Source organism: Anthonomus grandis, chromosome 4 (genome assembly GCF_022605725.1).
Source record: "Anthonomus grandis grandis chromosome 4, icAntGran1.3, whole genome shotgun sequence".
Lineage (NCBI taxonomy): Eukaryota > Metazoa > Arthropoda > Insecta > Coleoptera > Curculionidae > Anthonomus > Anthonomus grandis.
Genome location: NC_065549.1, coordinates 16397421 through 16425409, shown reverse-complemented (window position 1 = coordinate 16425409; position 27989 = coordinate 16397421). Strand labels below are relative to the sequence as shown.

The window sequence follows — 27989 nt, the reverse complement described above, 5'->3', positions numbered from 1 at the left end:
TCGAAAATACCACAATTTATTTGCTTTCACAGGGTGCACGGCAGCTTTCCCATATATCGGGGTACAATAATTATTGTTCACTTTGTATTGTAATTTGCCGGATTCCGCGTATAACAATACAGTCAGTCGGTGGAGGTAATTAATCGCACTCGAGTGCGCGCCGCATCACTCTGGCAGCGTGTGTGTATCGCCTGAAAAGACCCGCCTTTGTTTAGAGAATAAAATTATACCTAGTTTTGTACGAGAGAAACCAGCCGGTCATTTTTATTTTTAAATACGATAATTTAATAAAAGTTAGCCAGACAGCTTAGTTTTAAGTGAAAACTAGAGGCACATCTAATTTTATTCTCTGCAGCTATACAGTGAGACGTATTGGAGAGAGTGAAAGAAGTAATAGGCTACAAGAGTTAAGGATAATAACATTTAATAGATCTGTGAGAGCACTACTAAACATTAAATTTTCATAACTAAACTAATTTTGGTCATAAGGAAATTCCTTTTTTTTGCAGAAATATCAAAAGTGATTGAGATGTTCAAAAGTCCCTTAAACAGTAATTGATTTACTGAATTTAGGCAAGTGGTTCAACAGATCTGCATTAGTCGAAATCAAATGTAGATCGAACGATCTACATGGTCCACGTAAGTTAAGCCGTACTATGATTGGCGACCAAATTTTCATCCAAAATCCAAACCTTCAGTTATTAGCCTTAAATTTTCAATCTTTATGTGGAAATCTAATTAAGTGTGACCAATACCTGAAAGCCAATATGATAAACATCTGAACACCCAATAAATGGGTTTCATTTCATTAACTTACCATTGAAGAGCGCAATACTAAGGTAGAAACTAGTTTCTTAGGCTTTAAGGCAGCTTACCTGAAACAAACATAATAAAATTAATTATTGCTTTTAGTCGATACTTTTTACTAATTTTTCAAAGTGAGAGTAAATGTACCATTAGACGATTTTGTTTTTAACGCTGTAAAAGGCAGGTATTTATCTAAATGAAAATACCTATAAAATCTGCTGCCATGAGAATAGAACATATTGATGAGGAGACATCATCTACTAAATCAACGGTCAAAGTAAAAGAAAAATAAAAAAAAAACAATCAAATAATATTTTAAACCAAGTTGGTGCAATTATTGATATACTTTGTAAAATATACGTTGCAAGCAAGAAATTTTTACTTTTCAAGATAAAGAAATTAATATGAATGTTTGGAGCTAAGTGAAGATCTTATAACACCATCATATGTGAAATAAATGCAATTTTCCCATAAATATTCTAGAATTATATTGAAGAATATTTGAGTAGTAGAAATCAGTTTGATGGGTGCAACTCTTCGAGCTTAGAGATACTTATGGCCAGTGAAACTCTAATCCTAAGTTCACTTATTATCTGCATGCTGATGATACTGCTTTGATTCCAAATAACAGTTTTTTTTAACAAATTTTCGTTTCAAGGTATGAGACTTATGTTTATTTAGGATAAAGCAACAAGATTCTGAGAAAGAATACTCCCACGGGAACTAGGGACTTGTAAAAATATTTTTTATGAGACATTTGAAATAGGTCCGCACTGCATGGGAGTGCGGATCTTTTGCAACTTCTCTAGAGCCTTTGATTTTGCTGAGCATGGATTTTTTCTCCTTGAGGTGGAGTACTACGAATTTAACCATAATGGTGTTAAACTATTGCAGTCCTACGTAGATTAAATCCTAGTACCTATCCTAAAGAATACACTCCTTAAGACCAAGCAACCGCTAATAAACATCAAGTGATGAAGGCCAAAAAAACCTAGATGACACAGCATATTCTGGATTGGATGGAGTAACATACAGTGACTAAAACACAAAATTCTCAATTTTATAGAAATCTTCACAGAACCATTAAAAATGAAATCAGGCAGGCTAAAGAGGAGTGGATGAGCGATAAATACCAAGAAACTTAAAACCTTTGTTAACGACTTGACATTTTCAATGTTCACAAAAACATAAAAGAAGCAACTGATGGATATAGGAAAAAAATGGCGGCGAACATAAAAGATCAAAGGAGAAATCTTATCTATGAAATAGAAGAAGAACTTAGAATGTGGCAGAACTATATCGTCAAGCTAGTGAGTGATGAGTCACGTCCCGAAAAGAGTGTTTTTAAATGCAGAAGGGCCCGATACAACCATTCATAAGAAGTCCAAAACGTTATTAAGATAGCAAACAGTGGCAAAGCGCTGGGTCCAGACAACGTACCAGTGCAAATTCCTGAAGTTATGCAAGAAGATTGTCTCAGACCACTAACACAATACCGACGTATTCCAGATAAGTAATTTATACCTACTTTTATCGCTCTGCCTAAAAAGCCCAATGCATAATCATATAAAGATTTTAGAACAATTATCTTAATGAATCACGTGCTGAAAGTGTTACTCAAAATAATTCATGCACATATTTACAACAAATGTGAATCGAACATCCCTGAGACTAAATTCGGTTTTCGTAATAACCTTGTAACACGCGAAGCACTCCTTGCAGTACAATTGCTGTTTCAGTCATGCAGGGATGTCATTTGCGACTTTTGTGGACTACACTAAAGTATTTGATAGATGTCAACAGGATAAAATGATCGATACCGAGGATGCTGAAGGTTGCTGATGATCCGCTTCATTAGCAACCTTTATTAGGGACAGAAGGCAATCGTAAGGTTGGATGAAGGGAACTCTAAATCTGTTGAAATTTGTCGTAAAGACAGAGATATTTATTGTCATCTATTTTGTTCAACCTCTACTCTAAGGATATCTTTAGGACAGCGCTGGATGGAGTTCATAGTGTAATAAAAGTCAATGGAGAAAATATAAACAACATTGGATATGCCGACGACATAGTCTTGATAGCCAACAGTTGGAAAAACCTGCAAAACCTAAAGTAAGTTCTCTTAACATTACCAGTAGAGAATATGTCTAGAACTCAATGCCAAAAAGACAAACTACATGGTAATTAGCAAAACTCCAATACCATACACAGAACTGATCATCAATAATGAGGTCGTCGAAATGGTTGACAAATTAAATTATTTAGGAACCTCCCTATCTGAAACTTAAGATCATTACATACTTTCATTATAATGAGAACCATGCTCACCAACGGAGATCTCAGTTTGGAGTTGAAAAAACGAATAGTAAATTGCTACATCTTTCCGGTATTCCTATATGGAGTGGAGAGCTAAGCAGTTTCTAAGGGTATGGAAAAACGAATTGAAGCCTTCGAGATGTGAGTTTGCAGAAGAATCCTGATGATACCTTGGACCGATTATATAACAAATAATGAAGTACTATACAAAATGAAGTGCCAACTGCAACTCTTACTCACAAATAGAACATGAAAACTGGAATGGGATATAAAAAAGGACAAAGAGGTTCGGGTACAAGAAGAATTTACTGGTTGGCAAATCTCTGCAAATGGTATGGTGCTATCTCCCACTGAGCGGTTTAGATATGCTGCCAATAAATTTCGAATCGCTATGATAATCGCCAACATTCGTAACGGATAGGGTATGATAAGAACAAGAAGTCCTATTTAAATGGTAGAAACCAGTTTTATGACTTTGAGCGGTGTAAGTCTCTGAGCTTACAGCTCCAGTACCTATTCTCTCTGTATAATTTATTATGGGTGTATGCTAATGACCAGGAAAACTCTAATCCTGCCTTCACTTATTAGCTGTATGCTCATGATGTTACTTATTTGATTAAGAATAACAGTTATTCAAATATTCGTTTTAGGGTATTGGAATTTTGTTTCTTTGTAAGAATAATAGAAATGAATATAGTGAAGAGACTAGAGAATCCTTAGAGGAGGATGTGAAAGCTAAGTGAAGATCCTATAGCACCGTATGCCAAATAAATGCAATTTATTCCCATAAATATTCTGGGATGATGTTTAGGCAACAATAAACGCCCAATTTCATAGAAACAGTAGAGGCAAATATAGCTACTTTAGAACCATTTAGTAGAAACAGTGAACTTATAGAGAATATTGTAAAAGTTTGTCTTCGCATCTCATATAATTAATCAACTCCGTAAGATATTTACGATTTTACTAAAGCAACAGATAAATTATTTTAAGCCTACTTAAGCAACCAGCTTTTAAAAAAGAACATTCTACTACCAAAGGAATAAGAGACCTATAAAAAAATATTTTCCTAAGTTATTTGAAATAGGTCTGCACTTCTGTGCAACTTTATACGGTTAAATTTTTACGAAGCAAGTAAGTTCATTTCTTTCATATCGCATTCGCTCTTATTCTCAAAGGTCACCACGTAATATGAATCAAATTGAAAAATCAGTGGCTTCCAAAATGTTATTTCCTTGAGAGTTTGACAATAAATTGAACGCCGTCATGTGACATATTAAAGCCGTGTTTACACCTTAGATCATAATTATTAACTGACGTGATGCCTTTAACGCCGTAAAAATGTCTGCGGAATACTACGTATCCGAGATTCGACATGTAAAACATACGTTGGTTATTTTCTTTCATGACGTGAAAAAGCCCATAAGTATAAAGCCCGTTGGGTATACGCCTCATCGGTATATGCCTAGAATCCCCGATATTCTGCCAGACATAATATTTACTTTTCTTTTTTGAAAAATTGTCCGAAATAGACGGAATTCTCAATAACAATTTTTCTTTACGCACTAATATCTAAATCTAAGCATTTTATATTTTTTTATGAGAGCAAAAATGCCTCCCTAGCCTTTCATTAAAATTGTACATATTTCATTTAAAAATGGTTGTTACCTAAATTTTTGAGAAATTAGTATACGATTTAGCATAACCCTATGTATGTGCATAACATACTAATTTGTCGATTTCAGGCCACAGCATCTAATTTTTAACGATTAATTGATCTTGTCTTCTTCTTTGTTTATGTGTGATTGTATTTTTTTGTAATAATTATTAGGAAACTATACATTTTGGTATAATGACAAACAATTAATTTGTATTGTGTGTGATGAAGTGCAGTCAGAGACCAGAAAACTACTTTCTTTGTTTAAAGGCAAGTTCATGTTACAATCTCACTTTTAAAATGAAATTTTAATGTTATGATTTATTATTTGTCGTTCGACCCAATCTATACGTTGATGCACAGAAAATTTAAAAAGTTGTGTTATTTTTTCTTTTATATCAGTTAAAAGTCAAAAAAAGATAAAAAATAACTAAAAAGAAAACTGGTGAATGCGGCGGGCATATCTATCTCCCAGCGCAATCACCAATTTATTTACTTAGCTTTGTTTAAAAAATAATTTTTGTACTTTTTAATCATACCTAAATAATAAACGAAATGCAAAAAGAAAACTAATTATTTTAATAACGAAAAAGAAAATAAGGGATTGCTTAGAATGTACAAGAAGAAGTAGCTAAAGCGCTTGGAATTAGTTTAAGAATGATGCAAAAGGTTGTATATGAAAACAAGAACAATCTTATTTCCAAGCAGGAAACAAAGTGTAAAAGGAAGAAGCCGAAGACTGAAGATTTAAGTGAATGTGTAAAAATGAAGTAACAAATTTGACTAAAAAAAGAAACTAATTATAACTATCATTATCACTAACAGAGTCGGAAAATTCTTCGTCATTTTCCGAATCTTCTTCAAATGGAGCAATGATCAATGGTTCAACTTGGATATCGAGTACTTTTTCTCTCTTCCACCAGGTTCTAATAATGTTTTCTGTGTGATCCACTGATTTCCGCCAATACTCCTTTGTGATGTGATTCAATGTCTCATTCCAAACAGCTTCAACCTGGTCAGATCTAAGCCCAGCACCCACATGCTTCTCATAATAAGATTTTGACCCTGCCCATATAAGTTCAATGGCATTAAACTGACAATGGTATGGTGGCAATCTTAAAACTTTATGGCCATATTCACGTACTATTTCGTCAACAGCATATAGTTTTGGTCTTTTTATCGATTTTGCAATTGAAAGAAGTTCGGATTTTAGCATATATGGCAAGGGATTTTGATTTTCTTTTACTAACCATTCATATATTTCGCTTTTTCTCCAACTTCCATTTGGTTGACTATTCAAAATTCTTGAATGATACGACGCATTGTCTAAAACTATTAAAGAAGGTTCTTGCAAGTTCGGTATTAACTGTTCCTTTAACCATGTTTCAAACATTTCGCAATTCATATTGTCATGATAATCCATACTTTTAGACTTAGAAGAAAAAATTAAACTTTCACCTGAAGCGAATCCCGTTGAAGACCCGGCATGTAAAATAATAAATCGTTTTCCCTGACCACATCCTTTATTAAGATTTTATTCCACTGCCGTTTGAAAATATCCAAGTTTCATCTAAGAATACCACTTTCCTTAACTTTGATTTTTCATTTTGTGTATATTGTCTTAAAAATCCTATTCGTTGGCTCACAATATTTGGTAGTTCACACAAATATCTTCTATTGCAGTCTTTTTTATAGCGAAAACCTATTTTTAATTAATTTTGATAAAGCAGAAAGTCCAGTTTCCAAAGTGCCGCGTTGCTTTAAAACATCCCTCAGAAATGGCAGCGTTATATTTGGTTTTAGCCTATATAGTTCATAAATCCTATCCCTTACTTCCATTTTTACATATTCACTTAAATCTTCAGTCTTCTTCCTTTTAACTTTTTATCCTTCTTGGGAATAAGATTGTTCTTGTTTTCATATACAACCTTTTGCACCATTCTTAAACTAATTAGCGCTTTAGCTACTTCTTCTTGTACATTCGTAGGCAGCCCTTTATTTTCTTTTTCGTTCTCGAAGTAATTAATAACATTAAGTACCTTTTTTTTGGCTTGAGGATTTAGAAATCCACAAAAAGGCTTTTTCTTTTCCATAATTTGAAATTTAAATTATCTTGTGACAAATAATGTCATCCGTCAATCGAAACGAGACAGGCATGTTTGTTATGAAAGTAATTGTTTTAGAACCACTGACATTTATCATTTTATCTTCTTTTGATACATTAACGCTGCATATATCTGTTTCGTTTATCTGACGCGTTGTAGTTAAAAAACGGTGTTGCGCAAATTGAAATGAAACGTAACTACAAAAGTTTGTCGTTGATAATCCGATACACCCGCACGATAAGAGCGATTTTGACTATATTTTTCTTTCAGCTGAAGATAATATTTTGCTCCATAAACTTGAGTATTACGCATATAACTATAATGGTGTTAAAATATTATAGCCTTATTTGAGTAGTAGAAATCAATTTCATGACCATTATATTATATTAGTATATTCTATTAAAGGTGTATGTTAATGACCTATCAAACTGTAATTCTCATTTCACTTATGATCTGTATGCTGATAATAGTACTCACTGGATTGTGAACAACAGTTATTGAGATATTCCTTTCATTTGAGTGTGTTTTGTTTCTTTACTAGAATATGCTATATCTATTATGTTATTTTTAATTGAATCAAAAAGTCAAGCCTTAATTTTTTCTCGTTTTAATGTTGTTATCCCACAACAATTCCTAAAGGTGTCGGTAAAATGTTTGGATGTTACTATGGATCACTCGTAGCTTCTGTGTTTACTTTTAAACTCAGGGCAACTAATTTTGAGTGTCTTTACAGCTTTAGTAATGCCTTCCCAACCTTCATTAAAAACTTAAACTTAACATTAAAAAATATTTTTTTAAAGATATTTTTATAAAATAATAAAAAAAAATAAACATATTTTAAAAGAAATTTAAAATATGATAACTACTTAAGTTTATTTTTATTAATGCTCTTGTAAATTGCCTGAATGGGCCGTAGTGACTGCAATAAATGTACTAATATCCTCACTAATCATTTTCATATATTATTTGTCATGACTATCAAGATTGGCAGCTATGACACGTGACTATTGTTAAAAAAAAAAATTGTGTCAATTAAATGGCCTAAGTGGTGTAACAGTAATCTGGATTTGCACCTTGCTAAAAAAAACCTTAAAGGAATAATTAGTTAGCGAGATGTATCAAACCTTTAAAAAGATGTTGATACAAGATTATTTTCCAGAATTGTAATTTTCCGACCTTTTTAAAATAGCTTAACATTTATTATTCAAAGCATTTAAATACTGATTTACTATTAATGTTAAAACTAAAACTGCAACATAAGTTTTTTTTTTTTTGTTTAAACATGCCATTAGGGAAAGTTCGTAAAAAATTCGGTAATAATTAAGATGTATAGATTTATTACGTCTGAAATGTTCCCTTTCACATATTTTTTTTATTGGTCGCTTTAATCGCTATAATAAAAGATTTACTTTATTTTATTAAACTCCTCGAATTTATGAAAAAAATATTATTTTTGCTGTAAAACTCAATGCTTAAAATTTTCTATCATATCCCATAATTAAATAAATATGTATTCAAAACTCCAAGAAAACCCATTCAAGTTTCGTTCTTATATGCTATTACATAGTAGTATACATATAATATGTACATACATATACATATATCAGCAAATATCTTTATTATACCGACTCGTCTCTCGAAAGACCATATGGCTAAAAAGCAACTTCAAAGTGCACGAGATACGCATCTTTTCTCTCATTCTGCCTACGAGGAAAGAATCACCACCTCTTGTGTTTATTTTGCTTTTGTTGTGGCCGAACTTGAAAAACCTGAACCGAGAGACCCGTAATGTCGCGTACAATAAGAGTTATCGCGGATTTCTTCATCTGATTTTTTTGGGAAATTGAACACAGTTTGCAGCGAGCAAAGCGAATATATAGTTAAAGAAAGATAATAAGTGAGCCTATTACGTCTGATTATATTTAAAATACTAACTTGATAAGTAATCTTTCACTTCAGTAAGATGAAGCTAAGTAACTAATTAGTAGATAATGCTTACATAGTTTTAAAAGCTGAAATTAATTCAGCACAGCAATGAACTCAACAATCGTAAAAATTATAGGTTTTAAAGACTCACTTTTTGCATTTGTTAAAATAATTCTGAACTATTAAGATAAGATCATTGCATCTTTAAACCAAAATTGAATAAAGTTAGTTGAGTGTGACCAGAAGGAATATATTATTACCTCTTAGAGGGTATAACCAGACCTGGACATTAACCTTATTTGACGAGTGGCAAAAAACTGTAACAGTTTACTTCATATGAGGCTACAGACCAAACAGATGTTTTATGATATTATAAAAAGACTTCCACATCCCTTAGTTTCGAAGAGTAATCAGCTATCATAAATATAAATTTGTTTTAATTCTTAATAAGGAAAAAATTAAAGAAATGTTAAGACTTTTGAGCTAATAGATCTGTGAACCTTGGCAATACTCAACATAAAAGTTCCTAACATCTGCATCACTCAGTTACCGAGAGAAAACGTGTTCAGAAATAGAATATTCTGAGAGGAGTGAGACAAAAAAAATAATTGAGAAAAAAAGTTATTGTAACTTTTAACCAGGCAAAAAAGTTAAAAAGTTCTTCAAGCTAAGAGATTTCTTGATAATCTTATTATCGTATCTCTTGATCATTTAGATACTACCCTGGGATTATCGATTGCTAACCAAGCAAACTTTCGAAGAAGAAGATGCATACACCAGCTTGATATTTTACAAGCACGCGCCTCTTTCAGTGCTTATTTTTTTTTTTTTATGATAAACACAAGCACAAGAGGAAAGTCCTATGTAACTCTTGGAGTGGTGCTTGCGCGAAGATATTTGTGGGCATTTATCTTGAATCGCTGTAGGTTGTATGCATCGGGAAATATGCGAGGTAAAAGCCCGTTCCACAAAGAAGATGTTCTCCAGATGAGTGAGTCCCGATACAGCGACGTCCTTGGCGTAGGCAGGTGGACTCGATGTTGATGAGCCGCAACTGTTAGACGCGTTCTTCTTGCTGGAACAGCCCTAAGTGGAATCAGGCCTGCCAGCTCAGAGGAGCACTTACCGTGATAATAACGGTAAAATAAACAGAGACCAGCCACCTTTCTCCTGTGCGCCAGACTATCCAGACTCTTTGTCAGTTCTGGTTTGTCGATAAGACAAATAGCTCTCTTCTGTATAGAATCCAGCAGGTTTAAACTATGCTTGGGTGCAGAGCTCCAGACATGCGAGCAATACTCGAGGGAAGGGCGTATTTGGGCCTTATAAAGAGTCAGCAGCTGTTCTGGTGTATACAGTTTTTTCGTTTTGAAAAGCACTCCGAGTTTTTTGGATACCATGTCAAGACAAACTGTTGGTGACCTCGACTCCTAGAAGATGTAAAGATAATTTCATTGGCAATGTTTTTCCTGCCATAACCAGCTCCGGGCCACCAAGGTTAGTCTTCATCGTAAATACTGCAGCCTGCGTTTTTTTAGCGTTAAAATTGACCAAATTGTTACCGCCCCACTCCAAGATTGCTCTAATATCGTTGTTGGTTGAAACTACTTGTTGCTGCCTAAGATTCTGAGAACTTGCGGCTGTCGTTGGTTTGGCGGAAATGTGGAAATAAGTGTGCTATCGTCCGCAAAGCTGTAGATTGGATTGATAGTGGTTCCTAGCAAATCGTTGATATATATCAAGAAAAGGGCGGGGGATAGAATGTATCCTTGAGGGACTCCAGCGTTATTGTTAAATTTGTCGGAGAGGTATCCATCGACGGCTACTTGGATTGTTCGTTGTTCAAGAAAACTTTTGATCCAATTCAATAAAGAGTTTTGTATGCCGATTGAGGAGAGCTTGGTTAGTAGTCCCTCATGCCACACTCTGTCAAATGCCTTAGAAATGTCAAGAGCGACTGAGCGGGACTCGTCGTGCTTCTCCATGGCCTCCGTCCACAAGTGTGTGACGTAGACCAGAAGATCGCCGGCGGATCTAAGCTTTCGAAGGCCGTATTGATGATCGCTGATTAGTTCAGATGATTCCAGATATCTTAACAGTTGTTGGTTGACTGCTTTCTCCATAATCTTCGATATTACTGGAACTAGTGCAATCGGGCGGTAATTGGAGGGCATCGTCTTCTTACCCTTTTTGGGTACAGCTTGCACTTGAGCAGTTGTCCAGCTTGTTGGAAATTGGCCCTGCTTATACGATGCCGTGAACAGTCTACATAAGGGAGGAGTCAATTCGTCTGCACAACGTTTTAGTATTAGGGCTGGAATTCCATCGGGTCCAGAAGCTTTGTTGGTGTCTACGCTTTTAAGAATTTTATTTATAATTCGTTGGGGAAACGAAATTTCTCCCATCGATGAATTCACCCTTGGCAAATATGGCGGTGTTTTGCCTTGCGAGTGCAGAGTAGAATTGGAAGCGAAGAGTTTACCCAGTAAGTTGGCTTTTTCCCTTGCTGTTACCGCGATAGAACCATCATCTGCTGTTAGGGGTGGCAAGGCCGACTTAGCAAATCCTTGACTAACGGCTTTCGATACCGACCAGAAAGATCTTGTTCCATTTGGGCAATTTAGCAGTTTGTTTTTGATCCTGTTGTTGTGACTCTCTTTGCATTCATCAATAATTCGCTTCCAGCTATTTCTGGAGGCTAAAAAGTTCCTCCGATTTTCGATGGAAGGATGTTGACGCCATTTGCGTTATGTTGCGTTTTTAGTGTTTACTGCCTTTTTGCAATTCAGGTTGAACCATTGCTTGTTGTTTGATCCGCATTTAGTAGAAAAAGGAATATAAGCTTCCATTCCTGCCAAGATCGTCTCTGTAATTTGGTTTGCATATTCTGAGATGTTATTGGTTCTAAAGCAGACTTCTTTCGAAGGGAATGAGCGATAAAATTCCCGAAGATGGTTCTACTCTGCTGATTTATAGTGCCTTCCGCGGCATCGGAGGATCCTGCGTTTTAACCTCCAACTGGCAAGAGACTGTTATCAATTTATGGTCCGATGTTCCTAGGGGGGTATGTACTGATACAGTGTACGAGTCGGGTGTGTAGATCGTATCCAGGATAAATGAGGTAAACATTTGTTGTTAAAGGTTTCACCTTTGTTTCTGCCAATGCCAGAATGTGAGGCTTTTTTGATTGCAGGTGTTGGTGTACTGCATTAATATTGGTGTTTAGGCCTCTGCTATTTGCCTTGCTAATTGCCTATCTCATCTACTACCCTTTAAGATTTATTTTTAATTTAGCAGCAAGCAATGACCAACGTAATAAAGTGAGGGCATAGAGGATATATATACAACCAGCATAAGAATAAGGACGTAAGAACTATGACATTCAAAGGCAACATTTACAGATAGAAGGTGTAGGAAAGAACTATTGGCCAGCAGGCAAGACTATTATTAGATATTTCTATCGTCAATTCTAAATTATCATAATAATGAACTATTAAGATAAGATCAGCGCGTCCTCAAAGCAAAATTATGAGCAGCATTTTTTATTATAAAGAAGCTTATGCGAATGAATTCGATATTTTATAGAGCATTATTACTTTTAAAGCTTGTTTCTTCTTGCAACAGAATCCTAATTTCATCAGTGACTAGTCTGTTTTAAATAGGTTAGGTGTTAAAAATGCTGTCTGTATTCTACTATTTTAGAAAAGTAATTGCCATGTTCTATTTGAATAACAAATAAATAAGGTTATTCTGAAAAAATTATAAGAAGTTTCTGATCTGGGTACGGTTTTTGATTCAGTTATTCTATATATTGATAAAGTTGCCTAGAAAATTCGTCTATCATGTAAAGATTCAATGTCATAATATTTGGTAGACCTACTAACTATATGCAGAAATTCAACTTTATTTGAGCAATTAACTTTATTTCTTATTATTTTATATTCCACTAAGGAAGGTGACGGGGGGATTTGCATCTACTCCGATAGTTAAGCTGCCCTCAAGGCAATTCAGAAACCCAGGGCCAGCTCAGCACTAGTCCAGGAATGCAGAGACGCATTAGAGAGGCTTGCAGCACACAAGGAAGTGAGACTGAGGTGGGTCCCAGGACACCAAGGTGTTAAGGGCAATGAGCGGGCCGACGAACTGGCAAGACAAGGTTCCGTTAACCCCTTCGTAGGCCCCGAACCTTGTCTCGGTCTTAGCAAAAAACAAATCTCCCAGGCACTTAATAATTGGGCCTGGGAAAAAACAAGGAAGAATTGGAGAAGGACAGAAGGATGTAGACAGGCCAAGGAAATGATACCAGACCATGACGGCTCTAAAGCAAGGCGACTGCTAACAAAGATCCGACAAAGTATTAAAGACTTGGTGGGAATCCTGACCAGGCACAACAGTCTAAACAGGCATCTACACCTTCTTGGTATAAGAGAAAGCCCACTCTGTCCGAATTACGGTACAGGGGAGGAAACTTCATACCATATACTAGGTATCTGTGATAGGTGGAGTCGCCTAAGAAGGAAAATTTTCAGATTAACGACACTTCAGCGGGAAGATCTTAAGGATCTGGACTGGGACAACGTGCAAGCCTTTATTAAAAGGACGGGCCGATTCAGCGAAGACCGCGCCTTGAGAGTGGAGACGTAGGGGTGGAAAAGGGACTGCTCAGGCCTACTTGCCGAGCTCTAGCTTCCCCACCCTTACTACTGCTACTACTACTTATATTCCACTGAAGCTAGTTTATTTTATATAAATTTTACTTAAATCTGTCTATGCTCATCCACTAGCCAGAACTAGCATCAGAGCCAAAGTGTGATTGTGAAACTTTTATCTATGATCAGCAAAAAATGATTTTCTGATCCGAAACATAAGCTTAGAGCTTAATAACTATAATCGAATTATATTCAAAGGTAAAATAAGAGCAGGCAGAATAACTTTTGAAAATATACAATACATTTTCAGATAGAAAAGAAACCTTCCAGTCAAGAGCAAAATAACTTATCTCAAGAAGAAAATGGAAAAACTGGAAGATGATTTTCTGGAAAAATGAGTTGAACGTGGGTATTATAACCGTTAAGGCGGAAGTAGAGCTAATATTTCATTTCGCCTAAATTACGGTAAGACACTCAATAGGTATTGCCTTTAAAATTATTTTAATTGACTTGTTTGTGTCATTTTAGAAAACTAATAACCCGGTTCTGTTTGAATAACAAAGTAATGCCGTTATCCTGGAAAAATGATCGAAAAAAAGTTTCTGATCTTGGCATGGTAATAGATAGAAGTTGCTGAGAAGTTTCGCCTAATATGTTAGGATCGAATGTTTTCATGTGATAGTTTGGCAAGCCTACTAACTAGGCAGAGATTCAATTTCTTATAAGGGATAAACTTGATTTCTTTTTATTCTAATGAAACTAGTTTATTTGATATAATTTTAACTAGCAACAGGCTATATTCATCCACTAGCCGGAACTTGCCTCAAAACATAGTTTTAAAGTGTGATTATGAAACTTTGATCTATGATCAACAAAAGTTTAATCATTATCGGATCTGCAACATAAACTTAGAAATTAATAATTACAATCTAAATAGTTGTATCTAAGAATAAAAGAAGAGCACACAGAACAATTCTTTATAGTAGACAAATATACAATACATTTTCCTGTGAAAGAGGGAAGTTCTTGTCAAGAACATATCTTCCAGGAACAAAATAACTTATCTTCAGACAAACACAACAAAAAACTGGAGAAATATTTTCTGGATGAATAAGTTGAACCTTCGTGGGCATAATGACTACCTAGGTGCAAGTAAAGCTTATATTCCATTTTACCTTAAATATGGTAACAGATATAATATTGACTTCAAAAATATTCTTATCGACTTTTTTGGGAAAGTATGAACTAGAATATTGTCCAATTCTTTTTTTAAATTATTTTGGGTGAAGATTTCTAGAAGAAATGTTAGCATAAAATTGAGATTTTTAGAAACCTTGGATATTGTATGAAAAAATTGACTAACTTTTTGCATTAATAAAAGATGTTTCAATTCCATTTAAAGAAATAAATAAAAAGGACTTTATTTTTGACTCGGCGAATTTCAGCAATGCTGCTTTTAACCGAGTACATAAATGATCAGTATACATAATAAATAATGTTTGGAATATAAAAATATAAAAGATTACCACTGTATCTAAATTCACAACCTTAATAATTATAAAGAAAAACAGAAAAAAATATATAGCCAAAATAATGAAATCATAAAAAATTAAATTATAAATTTAACGAACTAAACCATAAATTATAATAAATAACAATAATCCATGCATACAAAACAGTAATGGGCAAGAAGTTCAATGTAATGTCAAATTAAAAGACACCAGAAATAAGCAATAAGATGGAAAAAAAAATGTAAAAAAAAGCATTGTTATTAATCTAATAAAGTCTGTACTTTTTTTAAAAAGCTTGTCTTTGCAAACCTATCAAGCTGGATGGTATTTCATTTAAAAGTTTGCTGGCCTGGTAGCTAAAACAACTGCTGAAAAGGCTTGTTTGGTATTTCCAGTCGATTTCTGTACCGTGTATTTAAGTTGTGTACAGAAGCTCTATATGATAGTTTGTCTATTAAATACTGAGGTCTTTGTGTTGTTATGAGATTATTTAGAAAGAAAGCAAAATGCAACTTTTGTCGTTTTTTGATATTAAGCCACTGTAGTTCTTTTATTTTGTAACTTATGTGATCCCTGATTCTTAGATGAAAATTAATCGTGCACAAGAATTCTGTATCTTTTGCAATTTAAACTTTGTCCCACAATCAATGAAAGGTCCGTAAACATAGTTGCCATAATTGGTATGAGAGAGCACCAGTGATTCACAAAGTATTTTTCTAAGCGCAAAATTGATAAAATGTTTGCTTTTATAAAGATTTCTCAGCGCATAGTACGCTTTCTGGCATATTTTAGCAACATGCGATTTAAATCGCAAATTGCTATCTAGAATGATGCCCAGGTTTTTGTACTCAGTAACCACCGGTGCTCCCTCGCCCATCATTTTTACGTTTACGTTGGACAATACATAATCCCTCTTGTTACCAAAAAACAGCACCACTGACTTCTTTGGATTCAATTTTAGACCATTTTTATTTGAATAAGCATGAACTTGATCTAAGCATTGGTTAATTTGTCTTTCAGCTTCAAAACAGCCTTCCTTCTTAACAGAAAACTGAATCTGACTATCATCAGCAAATTAGCAAAAACGCAGCGGGCCCAATATTGAACCTTGCAAAAAAACCTTGAAACTTCTGGTTAATAATCACTCGCTGAGATCTTTGTGTTAAACAACGTCTTAAAAGTTTTATGGTTTGGTCGTTAAATCCATAATACTGTAACTTGGCACACATAAGTTCTGGATCCAGCGTGTCAAAGGCCTTGCTGTAGTCAAGTAACACCAGGGCACATTGTTCTCCTTTATCTATCGACTGGATAATTTCATCCAAAACGTCCAGCAAAGCTGTACCTGTACTAAAACCTCTTCTAAAACCTGACTGATATTTATAGAAAAGATTTTTTTTTGCAAAAAATCGAAAATTTGATGGTATATTATCTTTTCAAAAACCACGCACAACAAACTAATTGGCCTTAAGTCTGAGTGACTCTTAGGATCACTATTTTTTACCAAGGGTAAGGCTGTAGCTGTTTTCCATTGTTAGGGAAAAGTGCTAGTTTCAATTGATTAAAAATATGCGTTAGAAACGGAATAATAACTGGAGAGCATAGTTTAAGCATTTGAAGCGTAATTTGGTCAAACCCTGATGCATTTGACATAAGCGAAGAAATAGCACGCCCGACTTCGTAATCATTAACCAAATGTAAACCAAAAGTATCTTGAACGGTCGAATTGATTTGGTAAAATTTTATTGTATCTGGATCAACATTTGGACATATTTTCTGTACAGATTGAATAAAAAAGTTATTTATTTCATTTGGATCCTGTAGTTGTGATAATTGCTTTTATTCTGATTATAAACATTCATGTCATTAAGACCTTGCCAAATTTTTTTGCTATTATTTGTGGTGCTCAGAAAATTGAGATAAGGTTTTTTTTTCATTGCGAACCCCCGTGTAAAGAGGTTTCTAGCTCTTTTATAATCCTCCCAATCACCAACGTTTTTTGACTTTTTGTACTTTGACAAAAGGCTATTTCTATATTTTTTCATTGTTTGCAAAACCCCAGTAAACCAAGGAGATTTTGGTCTGGTTACCCTTATTTTACGTTTTGGCGCATGCTTATCAAAAAGTAACAAAATATTATCAGTCAGTGTACTAATTTTGTCATTAAGATCAACTTGATCAAATATTTGTCCCCAGTTTAGGTTAAATAAGTCGCTATTAAATTTTTCTAGATCAAAATTCCTGTAGTCACGATACTCGAGAATTTTCGGAGGCAACACTGGCAAATTAATTGTAATATTACAGTATATTAATTGATGATAAGATGTTTCATGCATGTCGTGATGATAGACCTGACCATTCAGCAATTTCTCATTTGACATGATAATCACATCTATTAAAGAGGCCTTTTTTAATGAAAATCGAGTGGGATTCATAACAATCTGTCTGAAATTAAAAGACTCAAGCAAATTGTTGTAAGATTCATTAATAGTCTCATATTCTAACAAGTTTATCTTTATTATTAATATCGCCCAACAAAATCAACTGATCACAAAGAGGTAAAATGTAACCAATAGAACCACCACTTCTAGTATCACGATCTACTCTTAAAAACCGGTAGCCCTCGATAGACAAGTATTCATTAGAAATGTCCTTAGAAAGCCAACTTTCTGAGATAATAATATTCAATTTAAGACCAAGAAGGCAATTTTTAATATCTACTATGCTTGGCAGCAATGAACGTACGTTTAAATGACCCACTTTGAGATTAGATGCCATAAAAAGTTACCAAAAAAAAAAAAAAAACAGTAAAAATTTAAGATATGAAATGATAAAAATTTTCTGTTTGAGAGACTTTATCCTTAGACTTAATACGTGATCATATTCACCATCTACGTGCAAGTAAAGATAATATTTTAATTTGACTAAATTATTACAGGGGACTCGAATAATTTTTATTAGGGGGGAGTGTAATAGATTCTATAATAAGTTCTATAAAAATCTTATACATTTTTTAATCAAACGTCTAATATAACTTAGTCTTTTTAACCCTAATCAGCAAATGGTCTAACTTTCACTATTATAAAAAGAGCCTTTTATATTTTTTTGTGTATTAAATTATTGACTAAAAAATTTAGAATATGATAATAAGAAAATATTTGCTGAAATTCAGTTACAACCAAATAATAACAGCAATGATGACATAGCTACTGGAACTGAAGAAAATTTTAAAAATGCTAATGAAATGCAAGTTGTAAGGATTTAAGAGTATAGAGAATTAAAAAAAGCAGACGCGAAGTAAAGGGCCATAGAGATAAGACAGCCAAGAAAACTGAAATTGCTACATAATATCTGTAAGTAAAATCTGTATTGTTGTGACAAATTCATAATGAGTTACTTATTATATTGGGTATTACGTCACTTATAGCAAAAATCAATTTAGAAATTTTTATCTCACACGCTCAACAATTGAAAAGAAGAAGAAAATAGACTTATTCACGTATTTAAAAGAAATATGAACTTAAATCTGTAACGATACCGTTCGATATACTTAATTTAATTTAAGTTCAATAAGTTTTAAATACAATAATTTACTTGAGGTATAATAGATCTTTTATATACCTAGGAGCTGAGGTACAGTCTATTAATCTCTGCGCTCGTTTCTTTTTTTCAATATCCTACCTAACTTTGTTATAAATATTACAATTAAAAAACGATAAAAAACAACAAGAAGACCTACTTTTTTTTTAAATACCTAATTTGAACCAATAGATTGATTCCTCAGGTCCTAGGTATATAAAAAATCTATTATACCTTAATTAAATTATTGTATTTAAAACTTATTGAACTTAAATTAAATTAAGTATATCGAACGGTATCGTTACAGATTTAAGTTCATATTTCTTTTAAATATGTGAATAAGTCTATTTTCTTCTTCTTTTCAATTGTTGAGCGTGTGAGATAAAAATTTCTAAATTGATTTTTGCTATAAGTGAGGTAATACCCAATATAATAAGTAACTCATAATATCTGTAAGTATGATTTTTTAAGGCAAAAAAGAAGAAATTGATTGACACTTTAGGAAAAGAGAAATTTCACATCTTATTTCACAAGAAGATTGAAGAAATTATATCTGCAAATTTTTATTCGGGTGTGGCGATAATAAATATATGGATATTAAGGCAAGAAAACTATAGCTTAAAGAGATTCCATTTTTTTGAGAGATTTCATTATTATGAGTAATAAATAAGGGCCATGCTAAAATAAATTATGTGTTAAGTAATTTGTAATATATTATCCTAAATATATAACATCTCTTAAAATAATCCTGCACCATAATATTATATCCCAGCATGCATATTCTTCGCGTTCTGTGTATACCCGCGGAGTTCCACGCATTTTACGTTTACCCCAGACGTTTTTTTGTTTCTGCTAAACTATGCGGAAAATTCTTTTCACAACAGAGAGAGACGAACAATCCTTTGTTTGCCAAAGTTCCTTTTAACGGCATAAAAGATTCTTAAGTTCTGCTGTTTTCTTTTTTTATGAGCCGTAATGATGTGATTCAATCTAAATAACAAATTCTTTGCGACCAGACGTACTGTCTTTAATCTGCAGACGACTGGTAATTATCTTACGCAAGTACCCTAATTACGTACTACTTGCTATGCATAGTTGTACCTGCTTACTCGGTTTGCTGTATACTTAAGTTGGACTCGTATATGGATTATTTATTCATTGATTAATGGTACAATAATCATCATTATATTAATGTGATAACGTATATTCTTTCTTTTAAATTCAACAGTATGTTATTATGTATAAAGTGTTTCAGCATGACGCTAAAACTCGCAACTTTGAGCTACAGGGGATTAAAGTTTTCTTCTTGAAAGTACGTAAAGGATTCACATTCTTAAAAATAATTATTGTATCAAAAAAGTTTATAAGAAGGTATCTGAGCTTTTAGATCCATCAGGCAGGCAATTCATATTTTTAATATATGGAGAACTGAAGAAATCATGGACTAATATTTAAAAAAATAAATTAAAAAAGCTGCTAATAATTATAAAGTTAATCAAATTTGCCTTTATTTTAAATATTTGTTTTGGTAGATTTGTTTAGGAGTTCTTGTCTTAAAAGCCCCAAAATTTACTCTTTCTTTTATAAAAATGTATAATTGTTAAAGGTGAAGATATATATATTTCATATAGTAAATGATTTATTAAAACTAGAAATAAAAAGAAAAATTAGTTAAAAAATATGAAACAAATTAGACGTTAATATATTTAATAATATTTTAAATTCTTTTCAATTATATTACCTTTATTAAATACGTTAAATATTGTATTTATTTTTTTAGCACAACTAAACATTTGTTTTTTCTACTTTTGATTTTTAATGTTTCTTAAATTTTTATTAGATAAAAAAATATATAAACAGAACATTAATTATATATTTTTTTCAAATAGAAACATAAATTTTATTTTTTCTCCTGCCATTATTGTATCATAAACCAATTAAATTCATTTATTTAAAATGCTTGAATGTCAATATTGTTAAAAGCGTTTTGCTTATAGAACATTTTATTTAATTTATAATTTTTCAATTTTCGCAAAGTTTTAATGAAGGAAAAAACGTACAACAAAGCTAAAGTCTGGTCTGGTCTGGTCTAAAGCTGAAGTCTGGTGCTTTACTCTCTGAAGACTTGAATTTGTAATAAAATTATACATGTTACAAATATACTCCCTATAATAAAAGATAGTTTATTTAATCTATAATAAAAATATATAAAGTAAAAAGAGGTTTTTTAATTACTTCAAAAATCTTTATGTCCGCTCCTATATTATTTTGTTAATAAATACTTAATAGTTAAGAAATGTAACCAAGATTTAAGTATTATACTTTAAATATAATTTATTAAAAAAATATGTAACAGAAAAAAGCAAGTAGGATACATTTAAGTTATGCATTGGCATAACTTAAATGGACACATTCTACGAATCTTGGTGCTGCTTTGTGCTTCAGAAGTTTGTGTTTTTATTTCGATTTTAAAGGTAATTAAAATATTTGTAGACTCTACAGTTGTTGCATTGAAGCGGGTTCCTCAGTTACCATTTTAATTCTTTTAAATACAAAATAATAATTTATCTTTTGGTGCTAAGAAACGTGTAAGTATATTCGATAATCTAATTTGCATTACATAAATCGAAAACAGTGATCTAAATTATTTAATTAAATGACAATATTTACTAAGACATATCTCGTCAACTTTTTTTTTATTTGTGTCTGAATTATCTTTAAAAAAACCATGATACCAGAGTTACTATTTCGGACACTTTTCCATAATTTCTGATATTTACAGGCTAGAGGCAAATTTGGTTGATATTATTGAGACGTATTTTTTAAAGATTTATTTTTAGTTCGATGAGATAATACACGAAGGGATTTAGAATTTTACATAAAGTCGGCTGTTTTAAATAGTATTATACTGATACTTTAGTTCTTTTGTTACATGAACATGATGGTCATTAGAATTCCCTTCGGTGAAAATCATGAAAAGAAACATTTTGTAATTTTTTGGACAAGCTAATTCATAAAAACCTATTTTCCTACTTAATCTTCAAAAAACTAACTTTAACGGACTATCACAGCATCAATCAGCTCAAAAAATATAGTGGTAAACTCATTAGCGGCACTATGGTTTGTTTGTCTCAAGAGAAATTCCGACTGTGGAGAGTTATGTATTTTTTCAAATTCTTTTGCATGATTCACCATCTGAGTGGATTATGCTTTTCTAAGACTAGCCAATAGCAAAATACTTTTAAAATCTTATAAGCTTACTTATTTTACTAAAAAATTATCTTAATGCAATTTAATATCATCAACAAACTTTGGTGAAATTTTTGGTCTATAAAGGAGTTTTGTTACTTTAGAAGAATCTTGAAATGTAGAAAGAGCATTTATTTAAATTCTTACTTTTACACAAAGAAAATATGCTTTATGTATACCACAGATTTCCTGACAACTCCATTGTCCAATCCCCATTCAACTAATAGATAAATATCTTTGGAAACTTTAAAAATGTATTATTACCTACAGTTAGAGTAAGCAGTACAATTAACGGATTGGTAAAAAAATATTAACAAGAGTATGGGAACGATCTTTTTCAATAACATAGTTATGATACCGAAACTTTCTTATGCACCTCTTGACCTGGTAACTTTAGTGCAGATCTTGAACTCTATTCATCTCATATTTGAGTATAGCCTAAGTTAACATTTGTTTATTGGTATATATTTATTTATAGTAGCTCCTCTAAATTGCATTTATAATTGTTTGTCTAAGCCTGTTTTTCTAATTAAACTTCAGCTGCATGATACTCGCTTCTATCTATCTTCTTGGTTCTAGTTTTGGGCTTTCTAGGTTCTCCAACTTAACCCTTAATAGACATAAGCAGTTAGATTCATAATTTTCTTCCTTCTCCTGACCTCTTGTCAGGTACATGAAGTCCATATTCATAAGAAAACTTACTATTATACGTACAACTTTCATGTTGCAAATGCAGGGTTGTAGCTTTGATAAATATTAAATCTTAAAGTACACAACAGATTTTTCCACCAGCACTAATGGATATAAGATATAAAATCACTTTAACATTAAAGATTTTTAAAGTAGCAAAGTCTAAAAACCGTATGTTGAGGATAATTATCTAATTTCGTTAAATAATTTCGATACCCTTCAAAATGCTTTCACCTACCTGAATGCTACTGACATAAGTATATGATTTCTCTTTTAATTGTAGTCGAGCAGTTCTTGGATATGTGATTCAAAGAGAATAAAGATTTCTTAAAGAAGCTAAAGGAATCAAACTTATGTCAGATAAAAAAAGTACCTTAGCATCAAAAATTTGAGTTCCAAGTCAGGCTGAGAAGAATCTATCGGAATGATGGAAAACATCAAAGACTATGAGCAGTAAGGTTGCTACAAATAGTATGTTAGCCAAAAACCTTGTATCTGAAGGTTTTTAAGCGTATTTGTTTAAGATAACATTTTATTTCTTTATATGCAGAGATTAAAAAGAGAGTAAGCTGAAGATTCTTATATCTAAAGTTAATTCTTTTAGTTTAGGTTTTCTCTCTTATAGAAACTGTCTGAGAATGATAACTTACGCTACTGAATGCACCCTGTATAAGTGACTTATTTTTAAATAAAAAAACAAACACCAATAGAAGCCATTAGGCTATATTTATTATTTTCTTATATATATGCAAAGAGTGACGTAAATCTTTATTGACAGGCGAGGCTAAGTAACTGATTTTATAGGAGACGTTTAATGGATTCCCTGTATAATGCTTATGTAAATAAGGTATATTATCTCGGTCTATTATTTCATTAACTGAAGATTTTGTTGTTAAGATATTTTCAATGCAAAACAGAAAAATTTATTGGCTTGTTTTCCCAGATAAATACCCCAATTTATTGCCAAGTTAGTCCGGATAATTAAGAAAATTTATCTACATTTATCGGATGGTTAGATTAGGTTCATTTGGATATCCTGATTTTGAAATATCACGGAGTTTACAAATAAATAAATGTTAATAAATCTTACCCAAAGCCTTATCCCTTATTTGTCAAAAAAATTAATTTATTTACGATTCAACCGTATATATATGCCGTAAATGTCATAGCTGGCAGAGCTATAAAAAGCTACGTATTTGCCTTTTAAATACAACCCGATCATATAATTTTAATGCAATATTCATTAGTCTTAACCCATTTGTATTCATTGTATATGATGTCAACTTGATAGTTTAATTGTCCATTAGTCATTTTTCACAACGAGTATCCAATGAAAATCCATAGCCGCTCATGTCCTGTGGGAAAAAAATACAGAAAATACTTCACGCCGACCATCTGAAATTCAAGTAAAATATTAACGTTTAGTTCGATTTTAATGCTGCATTAATGCGTGGCTGATTTTCCATACATTCAAAAAGGGAAATTTTCACGTCTGAACAGTTCATTAGAGAAATTGCGCCGCGCATAAAATAATAACAAATAATAATTGAGGGGAGAAATTAAATTTTCAATAGCCGGGACTGAAAACGAGCAATCTAACGCTTCGCCGGTCACGCTCCCAATTTGGGAAAATTTGTTAAGTGCATATGAGTATGTAATTATTATGGATTAAACGGTTTAATTAATTACAATTTTCCGGTTTCAAATATTTTAAACTATCCCTCGACGAACGACGATTTTGTCGAGAGTTCTGTTTGGTTATATTGGGATTTGGTTTTAATGTCGTGCTTTTGAGTAAATTTGACTTATTTGAGCATATATGTAAAATAATTACTGTTTTATAACTGAATGAGAGTCATGTCCATGTCGAGTAAAATAGTATAATGAACATGTCTTGTCCGAATTTTTGCCTTTAAATGAAATTTAGCAACAGTTTTAGTCTCAAAATGTTTCAACTAACTCTACCAGGAGAAAAACAATGCACTTATTGCAAAATAGTTCAATCTATAAAATGTGTTGAATAAGCAAAATTCTACATAAGTAAAGAGGTTTGTTTGGCTAGTAAAACGGTTCTACGAGTGTGATACTTTGGATTCCGCATATGTTATAGACTATATTTTAAACATGATTATAGTCCAAACACACAGAATTCATCCATTCTTCGTAAAGAGACTAAAACACAAAATTGACGAAAAAAAAAAAAGAAAACACACAGTCCCGGTCTCACAACATATAATAACAGGATACACGTGTTTTGCTCTAGCTAGAGTATCATCGAGTATCTCCCAGGGGAGGGCCGGGGTAGAATAGCCCTCCGGTATGCTCTGCCTGTCGTAAAAGGCGACTAAAAGAGCAACCTCTTTGGTGGTAGATGTTGTCTACTTGCATCGCCCGGTTTAATACCACCACATAGAACTTAGGCGGCGTGAAGTGGTTCCATGAAACTCACGTTTCGCCGCCATGCCATGTTGATGTGTCCGGTTTCCAAAGGGGCAATGGAGTAGTAAAATTAATGCATGATGGCGCCCTCACGACCCAAACTTTCCGGAGGTAAACTAGCCTCCCATTCGGATCTCCGGGCGGAGGCTGGTCGGGGGGGTTCATCAGGCGGATTTAGAAGCCTAAAAATCAATTTCTGCAACATAAGAGGCCTAAACACCAATAATAATGCAGTACACCAACACCTGCAATCAAATAAGCCTTACATTCTGGCATTGGCAGAAACAAAGGTGAAACCTTCAACAACAAATGTTCACCTCATTTAACCTGGATACGATCTACACACCCGATTTCGACTAAACTTTGGATTGGCAGTATTTGTCAAGAGCGATTTGAGTTGCCAGCGGGAGGAAACGCTTGAACCTGCGGACTTCGACGTTATGTGGTTCAAAATAATAACCAGTGGAGCCACGAAATTTATCTGTTGTATCTACAGACCACCAAGCGACACCCAATATAGGCGGCTCTTTTTGAACCTGGTTGATTGCATTAACCAACTGCAAATTGACTACCCAAGCGCAGAAATCATCGTCATGGGTGATTTTAACGTTCACAATATCAACTGACTGCGCTTTTGCAACAAGAACGACGATGAAGGACGAGAAGCTGAGCTATTTGCCACCATATGCGGGCTTACGCAGCTTGTGGAAGAAACTACCAGAATCCCCGACCGAGACGGCGAGTTCGCGAGTCTCCTTGATCTGGTCTTGGCTTCAGACCCTGACTCGTACACTGTATCAGTACAGGCCCCCCTAGGAACATCGGACCACAAATTGATAACAGTCTCTTGCCAGTTGGATGTTAAAACGCAGGATCCTCCGATGCCGCGGAAGGTATGGCACTATAAATCAGCAGAGTGAAATTTTATTGCTCATTCCCTTGGAAAGAAGTCTGCTTTAGAACAAATAACATCTCAGAATGTGCAAACCAAATTACAGAGACGATCTTGGCAGGAATGGAAACTTATATTCCTTTTTCTACTAAATGCAGATCAAACAACAAGCAATGGTTCAACCTGAATTGCAAAAAGGCAGTAAAGACTAAAAACGCAGCATATCGCAAATGGCGTCAACATCCTTCCACCGAAAATTGGAGGAACTTTTTAACCTCCAGAAATAGTTGCAAGCGAATTATTGATGAATGCAAAGAAAGTCACAACAACAGGATCAAAAACAAACTGCCAAACTGCCCAAATGGAACAAGATCTTTCTGGTCGGTATCGAAAGCCATTAGTCAAGGATTTGCTAAGTCGGCCTTACCACCCCTAACAGCAGATGATGGTTCTATCGCGGTAACAGCAAGGGAAAAAGCCAACTTACTGGGTAAACTCTTCGCGTCCAATTCTACTCTGCACTCGCAAGGCAAAACACCGCCATATTTGCCAAGAGTGAATTCATCGATGGGAGAAATTTCGTTTCCCCAACGAATTATAAATAAAATTCTTAAAAGCGTAGACACCAACAAAGCTTCTGGGCCCGATGGAATTCCAGGCCTAGTACTAAAATGTTGTGCAGACGAATTGACTCCTCCCTTATGTAGACTGTTCACGGCATTGCATAAGCAGGGCTCATTTCCAACAAGCTGGAAAACTGCTCAAGTGCAAGCTGTACCCAAAAAGGGAAAGAAGACGATGCCATCCAATTACCGCCCGATTGCACTAGTTCTAGTAATATCGAAGATTATATACAGTCAACCAACAACTGTTAAGATATCTGGAATCATCTGGACTAATCAGCGATCATCAATACGGCTTCCGAAAGCTTAGATTCACCGGCGATCTTCTGGCTTACGTCACACACTTGTGGACGGAGGCCATGGAGAAGCACGGCGAGTCCCGCTCAGTCGCTCTTGACATTTTCAAGGCATTTGACAGAGTGTGGCATGAGGGACTACTAACCAAGCTCTCCTCAATCGGCATACAAAACTCATTATTGAATTGGATCAAAAGTTTTCTTGAACAACGAACAATCCAAGTAGCCGTCGATGGATACCTCTCCGACAAGTTAACGCTGGAGTCCCTCAAGGATGCATTCTATCCCCCACCCTTTTCTTGATATATATCAACGATTTGCTAGGAACCACTGTCAATCCAATCTACAGCTTTGCGTCATAAACAGGTCAGTTATTTTACGGCAAAGCATGAGCATTATTCCATTTAATGAAAATGAAATTTTACATATTATTAAAACCAAAATTAAAAACAAAAAGTCAAGTGGACCTGATGCCATTCCTTGATATATTTTTAAGAATACTGCTGGGGCATGCCTTAAACCATTAACTGATCTTATAAATTTATCTTTTGAACAGGGAATTTTTCCAAATTCGTTAAAAATATCTAAAGTTATACCGGTATTTAAAAAAGGGGATCGAGTTATGCCTGACAATTACAGACCCATAGCCTTAACCTCTTGTTTTTCTAAAAATTTTGAATATGCTCTTTCGGCTTATGTCTTATTTAAAAAAAAATTAAATTATTTCGAGAGGCTAGCATGGCTTTGTATTTGGCAGGTCCACGACGTCTGCTGTATTGGCATTTTTGTCGGGGGTAATTGAGATATTTTGTGATCTCAGCAGGGCGTTTGCTCTTGGATAAAATGGAATCCTATGGTGTAAGGGGAGTAGTGTTGAGCTGGTTTGCATCATTTTTGGCGGATCGCTCACAATATGTAGCAGTGAGGGATAGCTCCGGATCTAGTATGCGGTCTGAAAGGGCGAAGTGGTCATTGGGGTCCCACAAGGTTCCGTATTGGGCCCGGTGTTGTTTATTTTATTTATTAATCCCTTGCCTCTGGCAATAACACATAGTGTCATCACCATGTATGCTGATGATGCATCTTCGCTGGTCCGAAGACAGAACATGGAAACAATTGATGTATCTGCTGGAAAAGCCTTAGAGGAACTTAGCAATTGGTTTATTTTGAATCAACTTTACTTGAACAATAAAAAGACTAATTACATGGTTTTTCATGCATGTCATATTCAGATAACGATTGTTTGAAAC

The 27989-nt window shown here is 33.8% G+C and overlaps 1 protein-coding gene and 1 long non-coding RNA gene across 2 annotated transcripts in view; both read right to left on the bottom strand.

Moving 5' to 3' along the window:
- The window catches only part of LOC126735579 (uncharacterized), a 260073-nt gene that overhangs the window by 161792 nt on the left and 70292 nt on the right, over nucleotides 1–27989 (bottom strand). The window lies entirely within an intron of this gene.
- On the bottom strand, nucleotides 408–7095 carry LOC126735580 (uncharacterized). The gene is made up of 3 exons (XR_007660455.1): nucleotides 6820–7095; nucleotides 818–875; nucleotides 408–755 (listed from the first exon to the last, which is right to left on the bottom strand). It is a non-coding gene; the product is annotated as an uncharacterized LOC126735580 (long non-coding RNA).